General features: G+C 47.7%; 1 pseudogene; it reads left to right on the plus strand.

Moving 5' to 3' along the window:
- The first annotated feature begins 231 nt into the window (after positions 1-231).
- LOC130490851 (vomeronasal type-2 receptor 26-like) lies at positions 232-5,388 on the plus strand (annotated as a pseudogene).
- The last annotated feature ends 14,466 nt before the right edge of the window (positions 5,389-19,854 follow it).

The raw sequence follows: 19,854 nt of genomic DNA on the forward strand, positions 1-19,854 counted from the left end.
GCTCTGTGGAATGGGAGCTGTTGTATGGAGAGAAATTAGGCAAGATTGAGGGGGAAAGCTGGTTGCATCCAACACAGAACTGGGTTACCAATGTTACATTTTGGGAGTCCCCCCCAACTCATTTACCCTTTTATTTTATTAATGATTCTTTGCATCTTCTTCTTTTCTTAGGTTACATATGCTTCTTCTCCAGTTAAGAATGACCAAAGCCAACCTGCTTCCTTTCACCATATGTTTCCAAATGGGGCCCATCAATATATGGGGCTTCTTCGATTATTGCTGCATTTCAGTTGGACATGGATTGAAGTGATTTATATAGATGATTCCAATGGAGAAAGTTTTGTACATGATGTGCTTCCCATGTTTTCGGAAAGAAACATCTGCTTTGACTTCATAGCAAGATTTCCCAGCTTAAAATTTTTACTGAGATTGCAGATGTCATATCAGAAGGAAGGGAAGTATTCAGTGTTGCAATGGGAAGCTCAACCAATGCATTAGTTGTTCATGGTGAAACCTCAACCATAGGAGTTATGACAACATTGCTGCACTTCATAGCATTTGAGAATGTACCTGTGGAGACAAAAGTTTGGATTATGAATGCCGAGGTGGAGTTCACTTCAGTTGCCGTTCAAAGAGGGTGGAGCATACACTTCCTTCATGGTGCAATCTCTCTCTCAGTTCCTGCCAAGAAATCATTAGGATTCCAGAAATTTATTCAGATGAGAAACCCTACAGTGGAAAATGAAGATGGCTTCATCCGGGACTTCTGGGAAAATGCATTTGCCTGTTCATTCCCTGAAACCATAGAGGACACGAATGCTGGGCAAATTTGTACTGGGAGGGAGAAACTAGAGATTCTTCCAAAGATTGTTTTTGAAATGAGCATGACTGGCCACAGCAACAGTGTCTATAATGCTGTCTATGCTGTAGCATATGCCTTACATGCCATGCATTTACAGAGAGTCAAGCACTCAAGAATGGGGGATAAAGAAAGACAGAAGCTTCTGAATCACAAGCCATTGCAGGTAAAATCCTGAGTAGAACAATGTCAGAAACCTCATCATACATGTGGGTGCATCATGTCCTGGAAATCACAGAAAGATGTCTCTTGCAGACGGCTTGAATTTTGGCTAGGTCAGCCTGAACTTCAGTTTGACAGCCAGTTCCCTTGTTCTCCTGTGTAAATGAAGAGTGCATTAATAAGGGTTAGAGAGAAACAGAAGCTTCTGAATCACAAGCCATTTCAGTAAATCCCGAGTAGATTAACATGAATAAGGATGTATTTTAATTTAACTATTTATATGCAACATGGTGTGCAATGAGGACCCAAAGCATGTCAAAATACAAAATTACAAAGGAAACAAACAAATTCCCATAAATGATGAATCAATGTCAGACCCGAGAATCACAGAGATAAATTTCTCATCATAGGAAGCCAAAGCGAGTCTTTGTGGGGTTCTGAAGGGGGCTGCTTCTCAAGGTAGAGACACCAAATTTTCAGCATGGTTGCTGATGATCCTCTTTACATGAACCCCAAAGTTTGGTTAAGTTTGGGTCAGAAGTCCAGTTTTATGAGCCCCTGCTTTTCCTCCATTGGAAATAATTGAGGATGGATGGGGGCACCCTATTTATGGTCCCATAAACTTGAACCCCTTGACCCAATATTTACTGAACTTGGAGGTGCTTGTAAAAAGAATCACCCAAACGTATCCAGCAAATTTGGTCCCTCTACCCTTAAAAAAACCTGCCCAGAGTCCCACAAAAATTCCCCTTTGAGTAAAATGGACTCAAAATCTTTTGGATATTTTGGAATGAAGCCAGGAAAAAATTGTGGAACTCCCTGCCCCAGGATGTGATGATGTCTGCCAGCTTTGGGGGCTTTAAGAGGGGAGTGGACATGTTCATGGAGGAAAGGGATATTCATGGCTATTAGTTGGAATGGATGCTGGTCATGCTGCATACCTGTTCTCTCTAGTATCAGAGGAGCATGCCTATTATTTCTGGTGCGGTGGAACACGGGCAGGATGCTGCTGCTGCAGTCGTCTTGTTTGAGGCTTCCTAGAGGCACCTGGTTGGCCACTGTGTGAGCAGACTGCTAGACTTGATGGGCCTTGGTCTGATCCAGCAGGGCCTTTCTTGTGTTCTTATGTTCTAACCCATGTTGGTATGGGGATTTGGCTGTGTGTGTGTGTGTGTGTGTGTGTGTGTGTGTGTGTGTGTGTGTGTGTGTGGTTTCTCCAATAAAATTTGGGACCATTAAACCCAAATCCAAAAAATACCAAAAGTTTTTTTGGTGCACACCCCTAATGGTTTCAAAGGAGTCATATTATATGGTATGTACCAGCCATTTGCTTGTTATTTGCAGTGTGCTATTTACCTCCTTCTTCCACTTTGGTTTTCATATTAATTTCATTCCAGGCCTAACTGAAAGGACTTTTCTCATCTTGAACTTTTTCTCTCTTTGTATTTGCCTTTAAGACAACACAGACCTTGTTGTGCATGTCCACCATTTGCTAAAGCCTAATGCCTGCTTTCCCTTCTTTGCTAGCTCCATCTCTTTCTGAGAGATGTCTCATTTAACAGCACTGCTGGGGAAAAGGTTGTGTTCAACCAAAATGGAGAGTTAATAGCTGGATTTGATATTATCAATTGGATCACATTCCCAAACCAGTCCTTCCTTAGAGTCAAAGTTGGGAAGGTAGACCCTGGAGCTCCCTCACACAAAGTGCTCACCATCCATGAAGAGGCCATTGTATGGCCCAGCAGGTTCAACCAGGTAGGGGCTAAACACAGTTCAAGAAGTATCTATTAAAATAGTCCATTATTAATATTCTGGAATAGACCTCTTCCAACTAGGGTTGCCAGCCTGGCTTCTAACCCCAGTGGTAGCAAAAAATAAAAGTTGGGGCAAAGCGACATTGTAATGGTCTGGGAATTCCCCAGATTCTACATTGAAACCCAAACAGATTAAGAGAATATCTAGAGCTTTGTGAAGCCACCTCCAGGTTTAGGCAGAAATGATGACACAGCATTGAACATTGTTGCTTCATACCCCACATGCTTGCTTCAGCTGAAATGGGGGTCTGGAGCCAGGGGTGGGAGATTGACTGCCATGACAGGCAATCTGGTAAAGCTAATTCCAACAAAGTGCCAATGAATTTCAGTCCATGGTTTTCAATGCCAAATGTTCAAGTGGCAAAACACTATTGAGCTTGGAAATGATTTAGAAGCTGTTCTCCCTAATGTTTTGAGGAGAAAAACCCATTTGGACTTTGCTTGCCTTTGTGTGAAACAAGGAAGTGAGTCTTCATGTTCACACTATTTATATTACTTTATTCCTATAGTATTATTTATAGAGAGTGTACATTTTTAAAATATGCTTTTTAGTCCCATATCCTGCACATACAAATAACATAAATTGGTTTAGAGCTGCGAAAGCCAGAGGCCAAAAATGAAACCTAGGGAATTTATATATTGCTTGGACTTGTATAGTATGCGCAAAAGACTCCAAGAATTGTAGAAGTTGTGAATTTCCAATCAATACCTAGTGTTCCATAGAGATAGCACCATTATGCTTTGGTAGAAACAGAATACTTGGCTATTGAGGTACTAATGCAAAGTATATGTTTTGAATGCTACAACATTCTTCTCTTTCCTTTACGTCAGACGCTGCCTCTTTCCATGTGCAATGAACCGTGTCTTTTGGGTTATAGTAGGACAAAGAAAGAAGGGAAGCCATTTTGCTGCTATGATTGTGTTCCATGTCCAGAAGGGAAGATTTCAAACCAGACAGGCAAATTATTTTCTATATATTTTATAAACTTCATGGAGTGTGTTCATTCTAATCTGAATCATGAATATCTGGATCATGAATAGCATGTAGACACATATTTCCATAGTATTTAGAAATGTTATTCACTTTTCTGTGGTGACACTGATAGCTCATAAGAGAATGAAGTTTGACACAGTCCCTGAAGTGTGTGCTGGTGTGTACAGCATTTGCTCTGAAGGAGACAAGGAAACAAAATAAAGCAAATCTATAAAAGGCTGCAGTAGGAGTGTTAGCTCTCAGATTTTGATATTCAGGCATAGAAGACCACCTTCTCTCATTTAGTAGGGATTCCCTTGCTGCGTTGACTAGTAAAACTCTGGCAGCTTCTGCACCCAATTTGAGCATGACTTTCTGCAAATATAACTGAATGAGTAGAGTGCAAACTCATCTTTCCCATTTCAAACCCTCAGTCCTCATTCAGGAGAGAGGGCTGTTAATTGCTATTTACTGGAATTGTTGACCCCACTTTTCTTTTGTAAAGCAAGTCACCAAGTGACTTATAGAAACCAAAAAAGAACACCAATCTAAAAATCACAATGCAATAATAAAACAGAAGTACTATGCATAACTTTACCCTGTAGAGTTATGAATAGTACTTATTCCATTTTTAGTAAATATTCTATTTAATATTCATTGTAAATATTCTATTTTTCAGATATGAATTACTGTTTCCAGTGTCCAGAAGATTGCTATTCCAACAATGACCAAGATTCATGCCTTCCAAAAGACATCAGCTACCTGTCTTATGAAGAGCCTTTAGGCATCAGTTTTGCTGTTTTTGCTCTTTCCTTTTCTTTCATCACAACTTTGATCTTAGGTACATTTGTGAAGCACCAGAACACCCCCATTGTCAAAGCCAACAACCAGAGCCTCTCCTACACTCTCCTTGTCTCTCTCTTCCTGTGCTTCCTTTGTGCTTTGCTCTTCTTGGGCCGACCTGAGAAAGGGACATGTCTCATCCGTCAAACTGCATTTGGCATCATTTTCTCCGTGGCTGTTTCTTGCGTGTTGGCCAAAACCATCACCGTGATTCTAGCTTTCATGGCTACCAAGCCAGGGTCCAGAATGAGGAAATGGGTGGGAAGAAGATTGGCCAGCTCTATAGTTATTTCCTGCTCCTTCTTTCAAGCTACTATTTGTACAGTGTGGCTCGCAACCTTTCCTCCTTTCCCAGATTTTGATATGCACTCAGTAACTAGAGAAATCATTGTAGAATGTAATGAAGGGTCAGTGGCCATGTTTTACTGTGTCTTGGGCTTTCTGGGGTTGCTGGCACTTCTCAGCTTCACTGTGGCTTTCCTAGCCAGGAAGTTACCCGATAGTTTCCATGAAACCAAATCCATCACCTTCAGCATGTTGGTCTTCTGCAGTGTGTGGATGACCTTTGTTCCAACCTACTTGAGTACCAAGGGAAGTATATGGTGGCTGTGGAGATCTTCTCCATTGTGGTCTCCAGTGCTGGGTTACTGAGCTGTATCTTCCTCCCCAAATGTTACATCATTCTGCTGAGGCCTAATTTGAACAAGAGAGAGCAACTAATAAAGAGAATAAAGTAAAGAATATGTCAATGTTTCCTGCTGGAGGAAGCTGTCAAAAGTAATGTCATAAGATTCTCAGCAGTTCATATCTGCCTCACTTTTTACTCAGTCTGTGCAATCAACTAAGACATTTGTTGGTACTGCTTTGCACAATTCCCAAGCTACTAGGCTGCTCCTGCAAACGATAGGCTGTTTTGGGAATAGTCCTTCATCTTCAGATGCGTCAGGGGGCTCACGAGCTCCTGAACTCGTGTGTTCTTCTGTAAGATTACGGTCCACTTAACATTTGTTTGGTTAACTCTCTGAAGAAGAATCTTGAAACAAGAACATTACTGTATCCTTGTTAGTTTCATTTTGCCCCATTGCTTGGTTCAACGGCATCCTACACAGCTCCTGAAACAGATGCAGATAGTGCCCCAAGTTTCAGCTTGCCTCCATGCTGGGTTTAACGTCAGTCTACATGGCTCCTGAAACAGATGCCGATTGCGCCTTGGCTTATTTTCAACTTGTATTGACTGTGAGAGCGATTTCAGCCTCAGACACTTACCTGATTTGATAGAGCCACAAACACTTGGCTTTTCTCCAGCTCACCTTGTCTTTCTTTGTAGCAACATTGCTACATTCTGTGAACTCTACGTTGTTTCGTTCTTTTGCAGGCGTTTAGTTTGAACTCAAGTATGGGGCAATTTTGATTGTCTTTACATTGTGATTATTTGACTATATAATACATTTTTGGTGCCTATTGTATTGTATAGTGATCATAGCTGCTGTGATTTTTGTTCTGACCTCCATGTACTAGCTGGGGATCTCCTGCTATTACAACTGATCTCCAGCCGATAGAGATCAGTTCACCTGGGGAAAATGGCCACTTTGGCAATTTATGGCATTAAGGTCCCTTCCCCAAACCCTGGTCTCCTCAGGCTCTGCCCCCCAAATCTCCAGCTATTTTCCAACCTTGAGCTGGCAACCCTAACTTAATAGCATGTGTGCCATTCACAGTTTGGGTGAATGCCAGTCTGATCGCTCATCCTTTCCATGGTCCAGTGTGGGTGACAGAGAAGCTTAGAGTGAAGGCACAAGTTGGGTCATGCGACTCACTCAAATGACTATGCAGGAGAAAGGGAACTGGTATCAAGAAAGGAGGCTTTCATGCAAGACGATGGTATTTGTGGAGTTGGTATAGGTGCTGCTGCTTCAGGCATCTTGCAGGGTTCCTTTTTGTAAAAAAAAGGGGGACCTGAATAAACAGGTCCCCGCCTTGTGGACTTACCGGGCAGGAGACAGGGGAAGGGGAGTTGGTCTCTCTGGGTGGGGCTGCCGCCATCTCGCGAGGCCAGGCTTGCCTCTCGGCTTCTCCCCCTCCCTTCCAAATGCGGGGGGGGGGGGGTCCTGACGTCACCCCCCCCTGCGCCTATTTAAGCCGGCGCAGCCGCCTGTGCGAACAGCCTGAAACTTTTCAGGGACCTCACAGAGGAGCTGGGGGTCCCCTTGGCTCCCGAGAAGACGGAGGGTCCCACCACAAAATTGGTGTACTTGGGCATTCTCTTAGATTTGGTGGCGGGTACTTCCAGCCTGCCAGAGGAGAAATTGGCCGCCCTTCGGGCGCTCCTCTCCTTGGCTCTAGCAAGGAAGAAGTGCACCTCGCGGGAGATACAGGTTCTTTTGGGTCACCTTAACTTCGCCTGTAGGGTAGTTCGTCCGGGCCGGGCATTTTGCGCCAGGCTCGCCAGGGCCACGGTGGGGGTTAAGTCCCCTCATCATCGGATCCGGGTGACCAAGGGCATGAAGGCGGACCTCCAGGTTTGGCAGTCATTCCTTGCGAACTACAATGGTATATCTCTGTGGCAGTCCCCCCAGGAGGTCAGTCCTTCTTTGTGTGAGAGTTCCCTCCTTGCTGGGCTAACTTCTTAAAATCAATTGCTCAGGCTGGGATGCAGAAACAAAAGATTTATTGAAGGCTTCAGCAGGATAAGACAGACACGGGTTCAAAGTTGCAAGTAAACTGGCAAGCCAGGGTAGCAGAATATATTTTCTCCAGGACACGCAGGCCACTGGGGTTCACACTTGTTATGGGAAGTTACAAGATAGATTGGTGCAATACAAAACATCAAACGGGTCCCAGGGAGTTGCAGAGATCACCAGACTTTCAAGGACAGCTCGGCCGGGGGAGGGATGGCAGGAAGCGCAGTGGGGAAGGGCACCTGGGAAAGACAGGCAAGGCGCCTGGTCAAGGGGGAGAGGTGTGAACTGCTTTTACGAGTTCAGAGAGATAAGCAGAGAACAAGGGAGAAAGGGAATCAAAGGCACCAGACCCTCACATTCTGCCCCCCTTAAGGCCCCCCTCCCGCAAGGTCGGGCGGACGAGGCTTATCGGGATAAGCATGGTGGAACTCTTGCACCAGCCGAGGGGCCGCCATGTGGGGGGCAGCCACCCACTCGTCATGTGCAGGACTGAGATGTTTCCAGCGTACAAAGTAGAACAGTTTACCCTTTTTCCATTTAGAATCCAACACCTTGGACACCTCCAGATGGGTATCCCCTCCCACTACCGTAGGAATCTCAGTTTTGGGAGGAGGGTGAAACTGGGGAGCCGCTACGTAGGGTTTCAGGAGGCTTATATGAAAGACAGGATGAACCCCTCTGAGGGTCTTTGGGAGGCTGAGCTCCACAGTGACTTCGTTGATCACTCGGGAAATGGGAAAGGGTCCCACAAAACGGTCGTTCAGTTTTTTGCAGGGGCGGAGGGAACGCAGGTTTTTCGTGGAAAGATAGACCTGCTCCCCTACCTTGAGCTCCCAGCCCGGAGACCTGTGCTTGTCGGCTTGTTCCTTGTACTTGCGTTTAGCCCGCTCGAGGTTTTTGAGCAACCAAGGCCAGGTAGACTGTACCGCCCGTACCCAATCTTGGACCTCGGGAACGGCTTGGAGCTCTGGAGTGACGGGCGCGGCACCGAAGGGGCCGAACTCGGTCCCATAGACCACCTGGAAGGGGCTAAAGCCAGTAGAGGAATGGGGGGCATTGTTGTACGCATATTCTGCAAAAGGCAACAGGTCTACCCAGTCATCCTGGTGGTAATTGACATAACAGCGAAGATAACATTCCACTACAGCATTTACACGTTCCGTTTGACCATCAGTTTGGGGGTGATAAGCCGAAGAGAGCCCCTGCTCCTGTACCCCCATCAACTTTAAGAAGGATCGCCAAAACTTGGCAACGAATTGAACCCCCCTGTCGGAGAGGACCTTCCTGGGGATCGAATGTAGTCTGAGGACATGGGTGACGAACAATTTAGCCAGACCCTGGGCCGAGGGGAGTCCCGCGCAGGGGACAAAATGGACCTGCTTGGAGAAAAGGTCTGTGATAACCCAGAGAACCGTCTTTCCCCGGCTGGGAGGTAGGTCGGTGATAAAATCCATGGCAATTACCTCCCACGGACGGGTGGGGTTTTCCAGGGGTTTCAATAGCCCAGGGGGTTTTCCCATCCTTTTCTTGGCTGTGGCGCAGATGGGGCAACTGCGCACGTACAATTCCACATCGGCCCTCATACCAGGCCACCAAAATTGTCTCCTGACCAGATGTAGAGTCTTAACAAAACCAAAATGCCCAGCCAGTTTGGCGCCGTGTACCAAGCCAAGAACCTCTTTGCGAAGAGCCCCTGGGACATATAGTTTTACCCCCTGTACCCACCAAGTGTCCTTTTGCTCCATGCCTGGAGGAAGCGTATTCTGCTCCACCTCCCTCAGCGATGCGTCACGGAGCCTTTGCTGGAAGGCTTCCGGAATACCTTTGAGCAGGGAGCCGCTCCCTGGTTGGGTCTGAGAGCGGGTGGTGACGGCTAGTCCCAGAACCTCCCCCCGTTGCTCGGGAGTGAACAGGGAGTCTATCGGGCGATCGAAATCGTTGCGGTACTGGGGGAGCCTGGAGAGGGCGTCGGCCAAGGCATTTTCTTTTCCGGGGACATGTTTGAGGGTGAACCGGAACTTAGCGAAAAATTGAGCCCACCGAATTTGCTTCGCGTTGAGCTTTCTAGCTCCTTTGAGGGCCTCGAGATTTTTGTGGTCGGTACACACCTCAAAGGGGAAATCGGCCCCTTCTAGGAAATGCCTCCAAATGGTGAGGGCATGCTTGACAGCCGCCGCCTCCTTCTCCCAGATTGCCCAGTTGATTTCGGCTTGGGAAATTTTTTTGGAGAAGTAGGCGCATGGTCGCAAGTCTCCCTGTTCATCTCTTTGCAATAGAGCCCCCCCCCATCGCTACGTCCGAGGCGTCCACCTGGACTACAAAAGGTTTGGTACAGTCCGGATGGGCCAGAACTGGTTCGGACGAAAACAGCAGCTTCAGCTTCTCAAAAGCCTGCTGGCAGGAGGGGGACCATTGCAAATGGGCTGAAGGGAGGGCGGCGTTCGCCCCTTTTCCCTTGGTACGCAAAAGGGAAGTGAGGGGAAGTGCCACTTGTGCGAAATTGGGTATGAAATTGCGATAGAAATTGGCAAACCCCAAAAACTGTTGTAATTGGCGACGCGTAGTGGGGGTTTCCCAATTTCGCACGGCCAGAACCTTGTCAGGATCCATTTCAAGACCCTGATGGGAAATGACATAGCCCAAGAAGGTAATGGAGGGGCGGTGAAATTCACATTTAGACACTTTAGCATACAGCTTGTGTTCCCGCAGCCGCTGGAGCACTTCGCGGACAAGGCGAACGTGTTCCTCCATAGAATCGGAATAGATGAGGATGTCATCCAGAAATACCACCCCCCCCGAAACAAAAGGTCATGTAATACTTCATTAATCAATTGCATAAAAACACTGGGAGCCCCCGAAAGTCCGAATGGCATGACTAGGTACTCAAACATTCCAAAACAGCTTGAAAAGGCCGTCTTGGGTTCGTCCCCCTCCTTAATGCGGATGCGGTGGTAGGCTTCCACCAAATCCAATTTGGTGAAGATCCGGCCTTCCTTCAATTGCGCTAAAAGGTCTGGAATAAGAGGAAGGGGGTAAGCGTTAGACTGGGTGACAGCGTTGAGTCTGCGAAAGTCAATACAAAGTCTCAAGTCACCCGTCTTTTTCTTCACAAAGAAAGCAGGAGCGGAGTACGGAGCTTTAGAAGGGCGTATGAAGCCCCGTGCCAGATTGGTGTCCAAATAGTCCCTTAACACCGCCTTTTCACTGGGGCTCATGGGGTACACTTTGCCCTTGGACAGTTTGCCTTCCCCCACGATTTCAATAGCACAGTCCGTGTCTCGGTGTGGGGGCAATTCATCGCACTCCCTGACATCAAACACATCCGCGAACTGGGAATACTCTGAGGGCAAGTCAGACGGAGGGGAGATGGAAGGGGGGGGGCCCACCAAGGCGGCGGCTGGAGTGCATAGTACATGTTCCTTGTCGTGCACCCCACAAGGGTCCTCAGGAAACGTGAGGACCCGTCTGACCCAGTCAATGGAGGGATTGTGCCCCTGCAGCCAGTTCATCCCCAATACTATCGGGGTAACAATAGGGGCAATGGTGAAATACAGTCGTTCCCAATGTTCCCCCACAGTCATGATTACTGCTGTGGTACGGTGAGTGACCGGTCCCTTCTTAAAATCACTCCCGTCCATCTGGGCAAAGCGGAGAGGGCCAGGTAGCCGTTTGCGGCGAACGCCCAACCGCTTGGCTGCCTCTACGCTGATCATGGTCCGGGCGCATCCCGAATCTACCAAGGCAGGGAATTCTATGCTGGGTCCCCCCTTGGGCAGGGAAAGGTGTGCCCTGATATAAACATTGTCCTCTTGGGCGCTTACCATCGGTGGAGCTCCTCGCACAACGACTGGAACGGCCTGCTGCGGAGCCCCCTTTACAGCAGACCGGAGGCGTTTTTTGCCGGTACTTCCCATTCTTCTCCCTCACTGGAGGACGGGGAAGTGGAGGTGGCAATCTGGGACTCAGTAGAGTCAAAGGTAGCATTTGTAATCCTGGGTCCCGTTGGACCTGAAGAGGTGGACGCTCCATCCTGGGAGCGCGCCTGTAGAGCGGAAGGTGCGCCGCGCCGGTCTGGTGCTGCGCTTCGACGGCGAGGTTGACTTTCCACTGGAGTCTTCGCTGGTGGTGCTGGCATTGGGCGCGGGGGCGTGGGTCGACCCGAGCGAGAGGGACACTGAGATGCAAAATGCCCCTTCCCGCCACAGGTCAGACACACTCCGGTCTCAAAGCGCTTGCGGCGTTCGGCCGTGGAAGGGCCACCCCCAGGGCGGGCATCCTTGCCGCCGGTCCTGTCGCTCCGAGCCTTGGGATCGCGCCCGATGCGTTGTCTGGATAGGGTTAGCAGCTGCTTCCGATTTTCGATGTCGGCGGCGTGGCGGACCCAACCCTCTACATCGGGGGGGTTCCCCTGCATGAACGCCCAGTGTTGGAGGTCCGGATTCAGGCCCTCCCTGAAGCATTGCACCCGGGTTGCTTCGCTCCAATCCAGAATCCTACTGGAAAGGGACTGGAACTCACTTGCATACTGCGCCACCGACTTAGTCCCTTGGCGCAGTTGCATCAGGGTGGCCTTAGCCCGCTCCCCCAGGTTCGGGTCCTCGAAGCGGTTCCGGAGGGCAACCATGAATTCGTCAAGGCTGCGCAGTACGGGTGAGCGGAGTTCATACTGCAACACCATCCACGCCGCCGCTTCACCCTGGAGCAGGGAGGCCACATATTGAACCTGGGACTCCTCAGATGAGAAAGTCCGGCCCTGCTCCCGCATGAAAATGTCCACTTGGACCATAAAAAAGGTCAACTGGTCCGCCGAACCGTCATACGTGATCTTCAGGTCGCGGCGGGTCGGTGGGTTGGGAGGAACGAGGGGAGCCGCTGGCGTCCCATCCGGGAGGTTGCCAGGGGGAGGCTGTACCTTCAGCGCATCCATGGCATCGGCCATTCCCTTCATTACCTCTTGCATCACTTCCATCCGTTCTAGCAGGTCCTGGCGTTCCTCCTGCCACTGTCTCCGTTCGTTGTCCATCAGGGCCTCCCGGCGCGCGGGGTCGTCCTCGAGTCCCGTGCTCGGGAAGGCCAGCCGGCGCTCCCTCGACTCGGTTCTGGAGAGCGACCAGCCCTTGGGGGAGTCCAGCCAAGAGTTGTAGGTGCCCTTGGGCTTCGTACCCAGACCCAGTCCCCGACGAGGGACCTCGGTCGGTTTCTGCTTGGCCTCCTCCTCCTTGGAGTCAGGCTCCTCCGGTGCTCCGGGCTTGTCCTTGTCCGGTGACACCGGAGGAGTGGAGTCCCCATCGCCTTGCATAGCTGTCCACGAGGGTACAGTTGCAGAGCGAAAAGGTAAGGACTTGCAACTTAATGTGAGAGTTCCCTCCTTGCTGGGCTAACTTCTTAAAATCAATTGCTCAGGCTGGGATGCAGAAACAAAAGATTTATTGAAGGCTTCAGCAGGATAAGACAGACACGGGTTCAAAGTTGCAAGTAAACTGGCAAGCCAGGGTAGCAGAATATATTTGCTCCAGGACACGCAGGCCACTGGGGTTCACACTTGTTATGGGAAGTTACAAGATAGATTGGTGCAATACAAAACATCAAACGGGTCCCAGGGAGTTGCAGAGATCACCAGACTTTCAAGGACAGCTCGGCCGGGGGAGGGATGGCAGGAAGCGCAGCGGGGAAGGGCACCTGGGAAAGACAGGCAAGGCGCCTGGTCAAGGGGGAGAGGTGTGAACTGCTTTTACGAGTTCAGAGAGATAAGCAGAGAACAAGGGAGAAAGGGAATCAAAGGCACCAGACCCTCACACTTTGCAGGTTCACTCAGACGCAGCGGGCAGCACAGGTTTCGACGTTTACTTCAACGGGCGGTGGTGTGCGCAGCGATGGCCTCAACATAGGGAGGACTCAGGGATATTGCGGGACCTCACTTTTTTAGAACTTTTCCCGATATTAGTGGCTGTGGCCATTTGGGGTCCTTCCCTTGCTGATTCCAGGGTCCTCTTCTGGTGCGATAATCAGGCCATCGTTCGGGTGATTAATCGTCAGTCCTCACGCTCTGAGCGGGTGATGCGCCTGGTGCGCAGGTTTGTTTTAACCTGTCTTACACACAATGTCTCCTTTTCTGCCAAGCATATCCCAGGCGTTAATAACGAGGTCGCAGATGCATTATCTCGCTTTCAGGAGGGGAGATTCTGGACGTTGGCCCCGGAGGCGAACCACGACCCGGACCCGTTCCCGGCCGAGCTGTGGGCACTTGGAGGGATATAATTTTGCAGGGGGTATTTAATTCCATCTCATCTGCTACTCTGAGGGCGAATTCGGGGGCCTTCGATAAGGTAATGCTTTTTGATTTGAGTATTGGGGGTGATGGAACCTTGCCTTTGGCGCAGGACACGATCCTTCAGTACCTGGCTGGGATAAGGCTACGAGGCCTGGCTCCCAAGACGATGTCTCTGCATATGGCTGCCGTGGCCTTCTTTAGTAAAGCATATGGCCACGAGGATCCCTGCCATGGATTTGCCATACAGCGTGCAATAAAGGGCTGGAAGAGGATCTCCCCTCGTCCTCCAGACGCCAGGCGCCCCATTACGTTCCCTGTCCTCAGCCAACTGACCGCACTCCTCCCTTCATTATGTCACTCAAAATTTGAGGCAAAATTGTTCGCCACGGCCTTTGTATTGTCCTTTTACGGGGCTTTTCGCTGCAGTGAGCTTGTCCCGGGCTCTGCCCGGGATGGCTCCGGTCGTGCCATAGAGATGGAGGATGTTACGGTCAGTGAATCTTCCCTTACCATCACGTTGAGGCGGTCTAAGACCGACCAGTCTGGCCGCGGAGCCACGGTAGTGCTTCATGCGGTAAAAGATCGGCCATGTTGCCCAGTAGCCACGCTACAGTCTTACCTAAAGGTTCGCCCTTCAGCCGCCGGCCCCCTTTTATTGCATGCTGACGGTGCTTTTCTGACAAGGTACCAATTCATGGCAGTGCTACAAACTTGTCTCAGGTCGGCGGGCTTGCCCCCTAAGGAGTTTGGTACCATTCCTTCCGGATTGGAGCGGCATCCTACGCCGCCGATTGCGGATTGTCACCTGACATCATTCGCTCGATTGGCCAATGGAAGTCTGGTGCTTTTCGCACACACCTCCATAAGTGACGTCCCTGCAATTTTGTCCTGGCAATGGTCTTTGTTTTTTCCTTCCTCTTTAGGGCATCGGAAGGTGGTGTGGATCCTGGGCCACAGCATTGTGCACTGGGCTGGCTGCTATGCTAAATCCTCAGGATGGGGCAGAGCGCTGGGACTGCAGGAGTTTGTTACCGTGCGTTGGATCGGTCGCCGGGGGATGCGCTGGGACTCCTTTTCATCGGCTGTGAGATTGAACGTGGACCGTTTTGGAGTTCCGGATGCCATAGTGGTCAAGTGGGGGAGAACGATCTGCCGGGACGGAACGGGCTGGATCTACGGTCATCGATTATACGGGACTTTGGGGACTTGCATGCTGTGGCCGGGCATAAGGCTGTTTTGGTCTGAGTTGTTGGAGCGGCGGGTGTGGTGCGGCGCGGCTGAGCCAGACAGAGTGGACTTTGCCAGGAAGAAGGTGTGCCGTGCAGTGGGCCGTTTCATTGAGTCGCTCGGCGGCATCGTGATTCGACACGAGAAGATATCATTCAGGCTGTGGGAGCTGTATCGCCCTGATGGTGTGCACCTGTCCGACTGGGGTCAGGATCTGTGGTTGCATGAGGTTCGGGGCTCGCTACTTTGTTGGTCACAGCAGTAGGAGCGTTGGCGGGAGCAGGGCGGTAGCCCCTGCTCTTTGGCAGGTTTTTCCATGGGGTCTGATCCAAGTAGGGAAGATGTCCTTTTCCTTCCCGTTTATGGAGACCCCCATAAGGGGTCTTGGGATGGAGTACAGCAACGATGCCCAGCTAAGGGGCCTGCAGTGGGTACTCCAATCCCAGGTGGCACTGGCTCCACACAGAGATGCCCGTCCTGGTGGGGCCTCATAAGTGCTACTCCGGTGTTGTGCCCACTGGTGGTTGGGCTGTTTATTGATGCTTTCGATACGTGTATCAAGTTACAGGGTGGTGACTTGATATCTTGGATCCGCCCCCATGTTTTTCCGCCAATGCTCCGTTCTGTTGTGATCAATAAAAACTGTGGCCATTTACACCCAAAGAGCATGTGTATGTGTGTTTACTTAAAGTATTTCTCCTTCCCTTGGAGCCGCTGGCCCGTGGGTCCACAATGTACAGCCTGTAAGCCACTTTCAGTTCTTCACAAATACTCCCAGCCAGGAGACCTCATCATTGCCTGAATTATTTCTCAGATCTACATGACCTCTGATGAGATGACATTTGGAAAATATCCCTTTCAGGAACTGTTTGGTGAACTCATGTGCGGTTCTTTTTTCTGAATGATATCCTATATTCAGATAAGATTCCTAGTTCACTTGGTTCTTTAGATAGACCTCAGCTTTGCTGGAATGTAAAAGACCTCTACCTGAGTTCCTAGAGAGCAGCTGCCAGTCAATGTTGACAATACTAAACTTGACAGTCTAACAGCCCATTCCTGAGAATGGGGCTGAAAGTCGATAGAAGGCAGCGTGACCTTGCCGCCGGCGTAAAATGCGTGTAATCATGCGATTACATGCATTCATGCTGGCGGCAAGGCCAGTCCCGCCGGCGGCTGAGCGCTGTGGGACTGCGCCTCCCCCCTCCCCTGGTGTGGCCTTTCCATGGTGCCGGCAACAGCGTGGAGAGGCCGCACTGGCTCAGGAGGGCGTTCTGGCGGCAGGCTGGGGGCGGGCTGGGGGGAGGAGCTGGCAGCTAGTCGGCTCCCTATCCCCTTTCAGCCACTTGCACCAGTGGCCGGAACAGCGTTGCTGTGCCTGCTATTTAGCAGGCACAGCCTCACTGTTTTCAATGACACGAAAAGCCCCAGTAAAACAAACAAACAAACAAAAAAAGCCAAGAAACAGCTTTTTTTGTTTTTGTTTAATGGCGTAGGTGAAACGGTTTAGGAGGAGGCGCCACTGCACCTCTTCCCCGCAATTCCCCTACACTCTCAGCTGTAAGGGTTGACTCAGCAAAAACCAGCTTAATGTGTTCATGCTCGCACAACCTACCCTGCCTATGCTGCGTATTATTATTATTTTGTTAATATAAGTAGTCATTCTCATTCTTCTTGTGATCTAGTATGAAATTCAGCATGCATTCGGCAAGTGTAGTTGAGTCATTATACCGGTAATCCCAATGTTGATTCAAGGGGCAACACATAAATACATAAAGCTGCTTTATGATGAATCAGACTATTGGTCTCTCATATTCAGTATTGTCTACTCTGACTGGCAGCAATTCTCTGAGGTATCATGCAGAGGTCTTTCATATCACCTTAAACTGATCACTTTAACTGCATATGCTGGGGACTGAATCTGGGACCTTCTGCCTGCAATGCACAAGCTGTCCCACAAGGCCATGGCCCAACCCAGATTTGCTCTCTTTAAGTATTTGAAAGGCTATCACTTAGAGGAGGGCAGGGAGATGTTGGCAGCAGAAGATAGGACTCAAAATAATGGGTTTAAATTATGGACAGAAAGGTACTGGCTAGAGATTAGGAAAACTTTTTTTTTAATGTAAGAGTTGTTCAGCAGTGGAATTGGCTGCCTAGGGAGGTGGCGAGGTGGTGAGCTCCCCCTCACTGGCAATTTTCAAACAACGGCTGGACAAACACTTGTCAGGGATGCTCTAGGCTGATCCTGCATTGAGCAAAGGGTTGGACTAGATGCCCCCTTCCAACTGTGATTCTATGATTCTCACCCCCACAGTTCAGTATTCCATGCCATGTGCAGGTGTGCTTGTTCTGTACTGGTAAGCAGGTCTCTGTCATAAGTTAAAAGGTGCATTCTTATTCTTACTCCCATTTAAACAGGCTGCCTAGAATGTCAATGGATAATGCCAATATATGACTTCAAGGGGGAACACATCAAATTTCCTCCCCCCACCTTCCCTAGATTTAACAGCCACTGGCTATCCATCAACCACTTCACACTTTAAAAAGGGGAAATGGAATTTATTTTTTTCCCTTGACACTATAAAGAGAAAAGTTGCCACATCTCTCACGCAATTGGCTGATTTATTTGACAGCAGATATAGCAGTATCCGCTGCACAGAATCAATTGAGTTGCTCCCAGAGAAGGTTTTGAAAGCTTGGATTTCCAATCTGGATTGTCAAAGCAACATGTGAGCGATCAAAGGAACAGAGCCCTGCCTGTCTCTTCACCCTTTTCATTTCTCAAAAGAAAAGGAGACGTTTTTATAAGCAATACAGATTTGCTTATTTATTGATTTCGATCTCCTTTTGAAAAGCTGTGGAGCTTTGGCTACCTGTACAAATTACAGTGATTTCAGTCATTCCAGGAAGAGATAATTACCTGTGCCAAATTTGCCTCTGGTTGTCAGTAGCAATACAGGGAAAAAAAAAGATGTTCACAGACCTCCTCTGCTCCTTAGTGGGATATTATGAAATAGTCAGTATCTGAACCAGGGTGGTCCAAGTGTTTCAGGTGCACTAGGTGAACAATGACCCCCCCAACATACACACACATTCAAAAAAGAGAAAAATGAGAAGTCCTACCATTAACTTTCTATTGAAGAGATAGGACAATGTTTCCAAGTCATTGGCAACCATAGATAGGCCAAATGTCTGTCAGTATAAGACAACGCTCAACTGAGCACAAACTTTTGGCACCCCACAATCTCTGCTGCCCTAGGAAATCACTAAGGTTTGCGTAGTGGTTGGTCTGGCCCTGATCTGCTTGAGCAAACACCAACCATCAAGTTGGACTGGCAGCTTTTTTTTATTTATTTATTTTATTTTTACATGAACAAAGAAAAAATATCATTTTATCATACAGAATAATAAAGTAAAAAAAATTAAAGTATGTTAGTTGAATCAAGTAAAAAATAAATCCATATATAGTACCTATAGTACCCACCACCCACAATAGTGTACGCCACCATATCCTCCCACCACCATGTAGAACATCCGGAGAAGTGTCTTAGCAGGTTAGTATTACAACAGTTTACCATACTATTAAGCTTTTAAAAAATTATATCTATAGCCCATTCACAGTATTAGTAAGATTCGTCTTTGCCTGTTTATCCCAATATGCAAAGGCCTTTGACCAAGACTTTTTGAATTCTTCCATGTCTTTCCCATGAAGGGAATCTGTTAGTTTGGCCATTCGCACATAAAACCATAGTTTCTCTCTCCAGTCTTTAATTGCAGGTCTATTTACCAGCTTCCAGGATCTTGCCATTGTAATTCTCACCGCCGCAAAACTATATTGACATATGACTCTGTCGCTTCTACTGATTTTATCCTTTGCAATCCCCAATAAACAGAAAGCCGGATCAAGTTTTACCTTAATATTAATCAAATTATTGGTTTCTTTAACTACCTTTCTCCAATTTTTTTTGATCTTTTTACAAAACCACCAAGCATGCATAAAAGTTCCACTTTCAATTCCACATTTCCAGCATAAATCTGTATTTCCTATTTTCATTTTATTTGCCAGCACTGGTATGATATATCATCTGCAGAACATTTTATACATGTTCTCCCTTATTTCACTAGAAATTGTAAATTTAAATTCTCTTTTCCATAGTACTTCCCACACCTCTAGATTAATATTAAAACCTAAATCTCTCATCCATTTTATCATCACCGGTTTAATCCTTTCTTGCTCTACATTCATTTCTGTTAAAGTTGTATATACCTTAGCTATCAATCCTTTATTTCCCAAGTCTAATATTAATTCCAATTTAGATTTGCTTCTATTGAAACCTATACATTTATCTTTATTAAATATATCATTTAATTTATAATACATGAACCAATCTCTAATTTTAAGCTCTTCCCTTGATTTAAGTTGCCAGTCTTCTCCAATATAGTCAATGATATCTCTATAGTTACCCAGGTCTAAATTAAGTTGATTTCCTCTTTTCATAAAGGCTTCACTAGGATTGAGCCAGCCTGGGGTTTTATATTCTAAAAATCTCTTATAACTTTTCCAAACTTGTAATAGGCTGGATATAATAATATGTTGGTTAAAATCCCTATTTACCTTATCCTTTTCATACCACAAATATGCATGCCAACCAAATCTAAGATCAAATCCTTCCAATTCTAACAACCTAGGATTTTCTAATAAAATCCATTTTTTTTACCAGCCAAAACAAGCTGCTTCATAGTACATTTTCAAATCTGGGAGACCTAATCCGCCTAATTCTTTTAGCTCAATTAAATTATTATAAGCTATCCTATGCCTCTCATTACCCCAAACAAAATTCAAAATTTCTTCCTTCCATTGTTTAGAATTTTTTACCCCTTTTATAATAGGCAAATTTTGAAATAAAAAAAAGCATTTTGGGTAAAACCATCATTTTGACTACTGAAATCCGTCCCCAGAGCGATAGAGGTAACTTCTCCCACTTTTTAAAATCCCTTGCTATATTTTGCCAGATTTTAGCATAATT

This window comes from Euleptes europaea, chromosome 18, assembly GCF_029931775.1.
Source record: "Euleptes europaea isolate rEulEur1 chromosome 18, rEulEur1.hap1, whole genome shotgun sequence".
Lineage (NCBI taxonomy): Eukaryota > Metazoa > Chordata > Lepidosauria > Squamata > Sphaerodactylidae > Euleptes > Euleptes europaea.